Source organism: Tenrec ecaudatus, chromosome 3 (genome assembly GCF_050624435.1).
Source record: "Tenrec ecaudatus isolate mTenEca1 chromosome 3, mTenEca1.hap1, whole genome shotgun sequence".
Lineage (NCBI taxonomy): Eukaryota > Metazoa > Chordata > Mammalia > Afrosoricida > Tenrecidae > Tenrec > Tenrec ecaudatus.
The window spans coordinates 17,929,498-17,940,296 of record NC_134532.1 but is presented as its reverse complement, the minus strand read 5'-3'; the positions used below and the strand labels follow the sequence as shown (position 1 = coordinate 17,940,296).

Sequence of the window (10,799 nt, the reverse complement as noted above, 5' to 3'; positions counted from 1 at the left end):
TGGGCATATGGTGACTTCCCAGCGTGGTTGTTGATCCAACCCATCCACTAACGGCCTCTTCCTGGTGCTTGTCAGACCCAATCCGTACTGTAGCTGGAGAAGGTGTATCTGGAAGTCCTGCAGGACACCTTCACCTACTCTCCTGGCTTCTGCACCTCGGCCTCAGACTGCACTAACTGCATCTGGGCATGCACACCTGTGAGGAACTAAACCAGAAGGTGAGGGCTCTGGAGCTGCCAGTCTTCTCTCCAGCCCCATGTCTTATCTTACCGAGGGCGGCTGCCAATAGGAAAATAACGCTCCACAGTCACTCCTTGATGGGTGTACTTTGCTGTCAGAGGTTTAGGTGCAACCTATGCAGCAATGCCCTTGCTTAATATTGTATCAAAGAGATGGCTTCAGCTTTTAACTCTATAGGGCACTTGTACATACAATTAATTCACATTCACGAATGCATTTCTGGTCTACATCAGGAATAAATAAGAGGAAACTTGGAGAACTTGACAGAGTCACACACCAGGATAGCTCTGCTGCTCATCTCAAATGTGGTCTCAAATCCTGATGGCTAGTGGGGGGTGTATCTCATGATCTCATGATGTGGTTTGACAGCTTTTCATGACTTATACTCAACCCCTATAATTTCACTGACTTCATAGATGAGAGCTGACAAAATCAGTTTCTCATGGACTAATACTGACCAATCAAGAAGGCCATTCCTCTGTGTCTGTGCTGAGGTATAGTGATTTTTCACTGATTCACTGGGGTGGGTGTGGGGTAAGTCTTACTCATTTTACTATATTACCCTCAATATTACTATATTTGTAATGAGTGTGTTTTCATAAATAGTCATCTGTATCTTCCATGAACTTTTATTTTTTCTTGTTTAAAATAATGTATACCAAAATGTTATTTTAATAGGCATAAAGTTTTCTTATTTCCTCTCCTCACATAAAAACCAGCCCACAAAATATTGTACAAGAAAATTGAAAAGCAACCAATTAAATAATATAAAATATGTAAAGTGTTCAGAAAACATACAAAGCCAAGCAATACAATCTTTAAAATATAAGGAAATATTGCTCTGTCACCATAAGTCTGATAGAATCCCCCAAATAAATTTAATAATTTTGCAAGATTTATTAAAGGTACATTAACAAAATTAACATAAGTTGTACATTTTAATTTAAAAATGATATCAGTGTGGTGAAAAAGATTAGCAAGAGCCCATAAGATTAGGACATATCTCTACAAACTCACATATTTTTCTAGTGTACAGTACCTATTTTCTGGGGGGAAAAAAAAACCTTCCTTGCCTGAATGGTCCTAAAACAATTCAAGTGCTTAGGGCTCGAGGAAACTCAGTAACCATTGGATGCTCTTCAATTCAAGGGCAGGGGACTGGTTTCTCAGTTTTCAGCTCGAAGAACCGAGGGACAAAGCATAAGGGTTGATCAAATGTAGATCAGTTTCCTGATGCTGGGAGATGAAACACCCTATACTATCTGTCTACTCGTTCCTCTATAATGTATAGTCGTGTGGAGATGACCACAACTCTCTGCCCACGTACAAGCTCTAGGCCCTCTTTGGACACCTGCCACTCCATTTACACTCTGGACCCCTGCTCTGTCTCTCTTCAGCTGTTTCCTCCTCTCCTGAGTCAGGCACCTGCTCCTTATTCTGCAACATGAGCCGCGGGTGCACTGATGCTGGGCGTCCTGGCATGCACCATCAGAGAACTGAAATGAATTGACATATCAAATGCCATCTGAAATCTAGAGGAGGTCTATTCAGATGGGAACAGCTGTGTTCTGCTTACCTGAATCAGAAGCTACCAAACACATGTAATTGAAAAAAAGAAAGCAAAATACAGCAAAAATGTAAATTAAGATTTTATAAATTTCTAGAGACTGAGTACTGTTTACTGTGACAGGGAAAAACTGGGGCCAGTCATTAGTGGAACCCTGCATTTTGTGGGCTTTGACTATAAAACCCCGCCAGATTTTCGCATGAACATTCATAATAAGCCATGTTTCAGACACTGGAGGGGGAGACTTTTATCAACTCAAAAGATTATTCACCAGAGAAAAGTCAATTCCATTGACATTTCATAGCTGAAGGTGAAATATTTCCCCTATCAACCACATACCCCATATCCTACCCATGAGACCTAACTGGGAGGGTATAGTGAATAGGTATTAAATATTCAAAGATAAAGAAAGGATATACTGAAATGAGGAGAAGGAACATGGACAGGCCAAACTGTAAACTACAACACAGGCATGAAGGTCAGAGCCTTACTGCCCAGGTGCTATAAAAAATTCAGCCTCAATCAGAAGAACACACAGAAAACTCCCTGTTCTCCCACTTCATCACCATGTAGATTCCCAGCATCACAATCCTGCATTACAATTAAGAATGGGAAGAATCTGCTCCTCTGAGGAGAAAAAAACAAAACAAAGCAAATGACATATAGCAAACATTACTATGGTCTAATTCTTGCCAGATTTGCATGAATGCCCACAAAACTTAATTCTGAGAACAGGGTGAAAAATGTTTCTATCTCAAAGAAACACAAAATACTAAGATAAATTTTCATTTATCTGAATACACCCATCTCATTTGTAGACTGGTTTTCTGTGTTGCCATACCTCAAATTTAACTCATTTTTTGTATTGAAGGTTTTTAAATTTTATGTTTATTTTACGTTGAAAACTGAACTGAGTATTTTTTCAATTTCTCAACCTATTAATATTCTTTGTTAAATCGCTGTAGCTTGTCCAGTAGATGTGCGCAGGACACACGGGTCTGGAAATGGAGTGCTGTGTGAAACAGAGCCCTTCTTCCTAGAAGAGGAGACCGTGGTACAAAATGCTCTGCAGAGCACATTGAAATCTGCAAACTAAGAGTGAGAAGACGACCATGGATGGATGCATGGACTGTGATAACAGTTTTACGAGCCCCCAATAAGTTGATTTTTAAAAAGAAGAAAAGAAATGTCTAGGGAATAATGATGGGGACATATGTACAAAAGTTCTTGATACAATTGATGTGTGGGTACAAGAATTGTAAGAGCCTCAATAAAATGTTTGTTTTGTTTTTTTAAATAGTGAGGAGACTTAAGAGATGATCACATTCTCATAGAGCATAAGTGAGGTGTACTAGTGAATAAAGAAAACATAAATAACAATTAATTTCAAAATATAATGAAAGTAATACATAAAGCCAGAGGCTTCAGGAAAATCTTCCAATTTTAAAAGACAAAATGAAAATTATTTATGATACCACTAAGTAGTATCATAAAGAGCAAATTGCCATTATCCAAAACGGTTGACTAGGACTAGAATTCAGATTAGGAGCCCCAGGAAGAAACATGTGTTTAATATCTTTTAGGGAGAATCCAGACTGCATCATATTTGAGAATGACGTGTTGTTTTGTATGTGTACCATCCATTTTGACTAAAGGTCACCCTTTATAGAGACTGGAACTGCCCCATAGGGATCTCTAAACGGTAATCTTTTTGGACACAGATTGTCAGTTTAATTGTGCAAGGGACCAGCTGGTGGGTGGTACCTGCTCACCTTTCAAATAGCATCCACGATCTTGAACTTTGTGTCACCAGGGATTGCTACCTCATCACTTACAAATATAGAGAGAAATATAGTTTACAAAAACGTTTAATTGACATGTATAATGTTTAACTGTAAGCAAGGGTTTTTCCATCTCAGTCCTATCCTCCACCTAATCTGGGCTAAGAAACAGAAACCTATGTTAACAGTTTCTGAGCTACAAGTCAGAAATAAAGGGAGAACAAATTTTCTGTGACCTTCATAAAGATAATTTCATTATTTTCATTTCTTCTTTTTTAGTACTGTTACACCTGTCTTACATTTATTATCACGCTTATGCAAAATGAACCACATAGTAGATTTCAACAGATGAAAATGATTTTTGTCTATCATACTACTAATTATGAAAGTGTTTATTAAGAGAACATGTGTTCACAATGTATTGAAAAAACAGAGTTGTTGGTTCTAGTTTGAATACAAAAAAGAAATTACCTTTGCCATGTTCACACTCAAAATCCAACATACATTACAAAATATGTAATAAATAGAAAATGTAGACAAGAGTCTTGAATGACTACCGGCTATGTAATAAAATCCCCAGAAAAGGATAGAGGCAATGGTCTTAAACAGAATTTGAAGTTGTCTCACATGTGAATGTCGGTAGGTTGAGAAATACCCAACTCCATATAATCAATAGAAGAGATATATCTGAAACATCTATACGTATGGTAAGAGGGAAAATGAAATAAAAAACTAGGGTTTCTACATAAAAATTTATCAAGAGTGTGCCAGGCCTAAGAATGGCTTGCCATTTTCTCAATCTACAGTGCACACAAAGGACCGCGGAACCTATCGCCTATATTATGCAGAGATATCAAGCCCGAAGAGGAGCCCCACTTAAAATGAGGAGCACAAGAAATAGTCTGTCATCTCTAGAGGAGAATTTTCCAATTAGAACACCCAATGGCAATGCTGAACCTTCCTTGAAATGAACAAGGTTAGTATAATTTCTGCCCATCAACCCCGCCCCCCCACTCTCCTTCCCTCAGGATCATAGTCTTCCAAAAGTTAATTACATTTCTCAGTGAACGATTTGAAACTCAATTATCTTCTTTTAATAGATTAAAAGTTCTTCTCTCTTCCCTGGCATCCTCGGAATGGTATGATTTACCTTTAAAATAGAGAGCCAAGAGGTCATTTCCTCACGGTATTCAGGAAAAAGATTAAGACTTTCTTTTCTATCATTTTCAGCCAGAATTTAATACACATTTTCCTCCTGTCATCATTTAAATCCAAGGAATATATAGAGATAATAGTATATAAGTTTATTAGCTCAAAAAAAGTATATTGGCTTAATTCTGGACAATTACATGTTACTACTGAAAATATTCTCTGAAGTAGATCAATTTAATAATAATAAGTCACCATTCCTGGCAGGTATAGGATACCTACGGGTGGGTCTCATTGAATAATAGCTAATATAATTCCAACATTTCTGAAAAATGCCAAGTAAAAGAATTTAAAAATAATTACTAAACAATCCTGTTTAATAAGTGGTCTACTTACATCACACTATAAACTAATGTTCACTTTGGATGAGGCAAGGTAAATGATCTCTCACAAAAGCTTTCTCTGCAGTTATTATATTAGAAATAATTAATATGAAAATTATAATATATACCTAGGTCCTAGTAAATGGCAAAATATTTCCAAGACAAAGTTTTATAACAAAAATAAGGGAGGGGTGGGCACATTGAACATAAATACTGAATACATATTGTGATGGAATTCTAATAGTGCTGGCTTCAGGGAATAACATACTTTATTAAATGAGACTTTATGGAAAATCAGGGGTCAATTCTTCAGTTATTTAAACTGTTCAGTTATTTAAACTTGAAGACCAAAAACGTGTGGTTGAATATACAAAATCGTTATCAACACAGCTCATTTTAAAGAGCAAAACATGCATCAATGAGATTTCTGTAGTTACATTCTCACTTCAGGATCGTGTGCAATATGCACCTTTTTCCAACTTTGGGTTACATATCTACAAGACTGTGGTCTTCGAGGCCTTCTTCCATCTGCCAGTTCTTTCTGATCCGCAGGAGACAGCAGATGATACTGCATTCCACTCATCACCATCTTAAGGCGCTCAAGGTTGTCTTGAATGAGTGGCTCAGCTGGGACAGTTTTACATAAGAAATGCTGTGCGATGAGAGGAAATCTGAAGTGAGTGAAGACATCCACCATAAAAGGCTGGCGATGAGGCAAATCGTGTCTCAGCCTCCTGATAGCAGCATCATAAACCTGCTCCTCTGCGCTCAAGGTCCTGGTTGAGGAGACTTGTTACTCGCTGAGCATCAAGTTGGAGAAACTCCTCAGTTTTGGAAACGTCAGTGAAATGCTGGTGAATAAAGGCGTCTGCAGTGGCTTTCAACTCAGCACAGTCTAGATGTGCTGCTAGAATGCTTAGACCAAGACAGTTTGAAGCATCCACTTGCTCGTTCAAAAAATCAACACACATGTTCTTCACAGGTTCCATCTGGCACTGATTTGCGGCATCCAACAGAGACTGCACGTTGTTGCTATTCACAGAGATCCTAGCAGCGGAAGCAAATTCCACCAGGTGTTCAATAATGTCAGGTCGGCGTCCTTGAGTTCTACATCAAAGGACTTTGAATCGAGCGTGTCAGTTGTGGACATGACGTTAAAAAATGGGCTGGCCGCAGCCAGGACCACACGATGAACATGGATCTCTCTTTCCTGGACCACGAGAATCACATCACACAAAGTTCTCCATCTTCACATGTCATTCCTGACGGCCATGGATCCCGCCAACAATTTTGCTTCTTCCCATTGGGCAGGTTTCTTCTCGGTCTTTCTCTTGCTTCTGCGTGCCACCCTGAAGGCTGACATCCGCCCAGAGCTCGCCTCGCTTGTGTCCGTGGCTCGCTGGACCTGGTGAGGGCTGAAGGCTGCGGTTGCTTCTGTTGGCGAACGCTCAGGACCGGATGACTGCTGCTGAAATACCAGGCCTGCCTGTGTGGCCCTGGCAGCAGCTCCAGGGCAGCTCCGCTGCGTCCTGGACAGAGCAGGAGCTAGGCGGCAGACGAGCCTGGGTATCTCAAAACAAGACAATTTTTTTTTTGGTAGGGAAGAAAAAAGGCTTCCAAAGAGAAGAAATAAAAATTCCTCTATCCATAAAAAAGATGCTTTTTATGCATAAATGATTCTAAATATATCATAAATACTATAGCTGATAAACAGAAAAATGTTGTTGGCTACATTTCAGCAGACGATATTAACTTGGTACTTCAATCCCTACGCATTCACTGCTTATTACCATCTCCCAAACCATTAACCCTTATACGTAACCTGCTGAGTATCCTTACAACACACTGATAACTAGCTGAAAAGCCACTCATCCTCCAGAACTTTTACTAACACCCTGAGCATCGCCTGATGCCACAACAAAGTTAACATGTGCTTAACAAATCCAATGATCATGCACCCTAATCTAACCTAATGCATGCATTCCAATTATTTGAATCAGTGTCTATCAACCTAATCCTAACCTTATGACCCTAAATCTCAAATTCAGAAACTACCCTGAAAACTCTAATCCTTAAACAGTAACTCTACATCATTATACCTTAACATGTACGTTCCTAATCAACTCAAAACATAATCTGGTAGACATGCACAATTAGGAAACACCAACACATCCTCTGTTTTCAGTTAAATTTTACAAGTGGTTCATGAAATTTGGCAAATTGCAGGGATATATAAATGTTTAGATATGACAAAAACATTATGACCAAGATCTATCACAGGACTCTTGTGGTCCTCAGCTCTACTGTGTCCTGCACTCAAGGAGTCTTCTCTGTTATTAGACATATGCAGGGATGTGTTACCCAATAACCAAGGTGACCAAGAGCTCAATTGTACTTACTCACGAATTTGTAGGTCACTATGTATCCTGGTTTCTCCCTCAAGGATGTAGTGAAACCGTGTTTAATGAAACAAATAAATGACTGGTTATTCTACCTTTGATCCCCTCCATTCCCTCTTTCCCAGGGACCCTCATGTCACTAGAGATGGAGGTGGTATCAAATTAAAAGTACTTATATTGGAACCATGATATCCATTTTTCACAACATTGGACTTTTTCCTCAGACTTAAGAGCTCTGAGGAAGATGTAGTACACCCTTCTAACCCTAAAATATTTGGGTCTGTGACTGCTTGATTTTCCAGTAAACCAACCACTTAACCTCACAAGACATACTTCAAGTAGGAGCTGCAGCTTCACCCCTTAAGTGTAAAGAATTTATTCCCAGGGACATACCGAGGGTCCAGTGCCAGGAACTCCCTCTCAGCACACACTGGGCTCTCCACTCATGGAGAAGTATGTACTCAAAGAGTCACTCGTGATAACAACAGTAGGCCAACCCCATGCTGACTACATCGGTTAAATCCTGACCAGACACCCTGGGCGTGTGGATATCTAAATATACCCTGGAATGAAAGTGAGACCTGGATGTGGACAAATCAGCTACTAAGAAGCCATTAGTGGAGGTTTCAGAGTCAGCGTGTTAGCACAGGCTGAATATCGTTGAGCTCAAAACCAGGGACATCCTCCCTGAACCTGTCTTACATACCTACTAGCTGAGGGTACCTGGTGTGGAAGAGGTCCCCATGCCCAGGGTCCAGGTACTTTTACCTTCCAGGAAGCACAAAACATCCAAGCAAGGATGATCCACTGTCTTTCCACACGGCACAGCCTAATCGGAATTCCAAATCTGCCCCAGTTTCAGCACCTTGAATTATCTGCGTCCAGGCTCACCTGGATCCTGAGCAGGAGCTGGAAATAAAGGAGGGAAGGTGAGAGACTGATTAAAGGGTAATCACCTGTAATTACTTCAGCATCATTATTAAATCGACGTAATTTATACTCCAGGAGCCTTCCTTATTGGAATCTCCATCCTTTGGTGAGTCCAGAAAATCAGGGGTTCTCAACCTTCCTACGGCCACGACCTTTTAATACAGTGTCTCATATTGTGGTGATGCCCAAACATAAAATTATTTTCATTGCTACTTCATAACTATCATTTTGCTACTGTTACGAATCAGGTGAACCCTGTAAAAGGGTCGGTTGACCCCTAAAGGGGTCGCGACCCACAGGTTGAGAACCACTGGTCCAGATAAAGGCAGAATAAATCTGGGGGGAATTGGGTGAAGTTGCTGTGGGAGGTGTTCTTAGGAAACACTTGGCAGCTCTAGGAACACCTTGCACACACACACACACACACACACACACACATGCACACAGGGGAACACATGAAAATATTAGCAAACAAGAACCTAAAATGTACACAGAGAGAATTCAAAAGCCAAGTGAGGTAAGAGACCATGTATAATATTTAACATACAATGAAGGCTCACCCAAAACCCAGAGCTTAGCATCGTGATCTGCGTGTTTGTTGCATTTATAAAATGTAATACTTGGTGGCACGTTTTTTTCTGTTAATCTCATTTGTCAAACAAGGTTTTTTTCATCAGTAAATGAACTCTTGTCAAACTTCATTGTGCATCGTTCAACCGGAACCACCCCCTTAAATTTTATAAATTCTCTCTCTCTCCTTTCAGTGTGGACTGCTTAAATTTTTCACGTAAGTAATTTTTGAATACTAAGAGGGCACTACACCATCGTCACAGGGCATAATTACCAATGAAAGCAAATTAATTAATTATAAAGATTGTTTAGCTTAATTATGTCTCCTTATTTATGTGTGTGTTATTGGGAGATAAATAGAATGAATGGGATTAACCATGAATGGTAATTTTTTTAATCACCATTATTTGCAAAAATCTGTCCTGGCACACAGACAAGACAGTAAGGCCAACATCAGCTTGAGAAATGATGTCCACTCGCTGGAGAGTATATCGTCAGAGGACCATACTGGGGATACATGGTGTGGAGTGAGCCTGGTCTGACCCCCACCTCCCTCCACAGTGGGGTGAACCAATAAGGGAACAGAACAGGTCAGCAACTGGAGCCAATCCAAGCCACAAACCCCTGAGGAGCCTGAAAGATAGACTTCAGGCTAGGAGGGGAAATTTCCCAAACCCCCCAGGACCAGTGGGGAGAGAGTCATAAAGGTCAGTGGACAGACCTGGGATTATGTATGTTTTTATGTTTGGGTTTTTTTGGGGGGGTGGTTGCTGCAAAAGGAAGCTTTACTGTTTCCATGTGGTCCCCTGCTTGGGGGAGGGGCTCCAGGGCGGTGGCGTTGCATTGCAGCTGACTGGCGCACACGCGCAGACAGGTTCAGGAAGAGGGGCTAGGGCCGGCAGTGGGGAGGCAGAGGGCCCCTGGAAGGTGGCTTGGCGCCACAGGTTCCTAGTCTTTGAGAGTGAGCCTCTCGGGCTGGGCCTTGCCCAGCCCGGTCTGGGGGCTGGCCAGCCTACGGAGGTTGTTCAGGTGGTCACCCATCTTCTTGAGGAGTTTCACCTCCTTGTCTAGAAAGTGGTTCTCCAGAAAGTGACAGAGATGAGGGTCGGTGTGAGTGGACCCCACGGCATGCAGGTCCAGAAGAGTCTGGTTGAGTTTTTTCTCCAGGGCTAGGGCAGCTTCCATGGCATTCAGGGTTCGACCCTACTCATCTTGAGACGGCTTCAGCACATCCTGGAAGAGGGCGCGGCCACCGCGCTGGTTCTGCAGCTTCAAGAGATGCTCGGCCCCCTCGCGCTGCTCCTTCGCCAGCTCGCGGAAGAAGTACCCCACGCCTTCCAAGGCCACATCGTTGAGGTCGAAAAAGAAGCCCAGAGAGAAGTAGGTGTAAGAGGCCTGCAGGTGCAGGTTGACCAGACGGTTGACGTCGGCCTCCATGTCGGCGGAATAATTCTGACGGATCTGAGAGCTCATGATGAGTCAGTTTGGAGGTCACCACACACCAAATAAAAGTGTTCGCTGGTCCCAAGAGGAGGGGCTGGCCGAGAAGAAGGTCCCCAAGTTACTTCCGGAAAGAAACCTGTTGCGTGGCGGAAGGTTGGAGGCAGGGAGTCCCCGGATCTGTTCCGTTCAAACACTGTTGAAACAAGACACAGATCCACGGGACCACGGGGTGAGCTTAGCCTTGGGGGGTTTTTTTTCGCTAGTTTTTTCCCCCCTTTTTAATTCAATCTTTTCTTTTTGTTTTATTTCAGCTTTTGTTGTTTTGCCTACCCATATA

The 10,799-nt window shown here is 41.5% G+C and overlaps 1 pseudogene; it reads right to left on the bottom strand.

The window, feature by feature from the left end:
* Nucleotides 1-9,967: 9,967 nt before the first annotated feature.
* LOC142443157 (ferritin light chain-like) lies at nucleotides 9,968-10,492 on the bottom strand (annotated as a pseudogene).
* Between the last annotated feature and the right edge of the window lie 307 nt (nucleotides 10,493-10,799).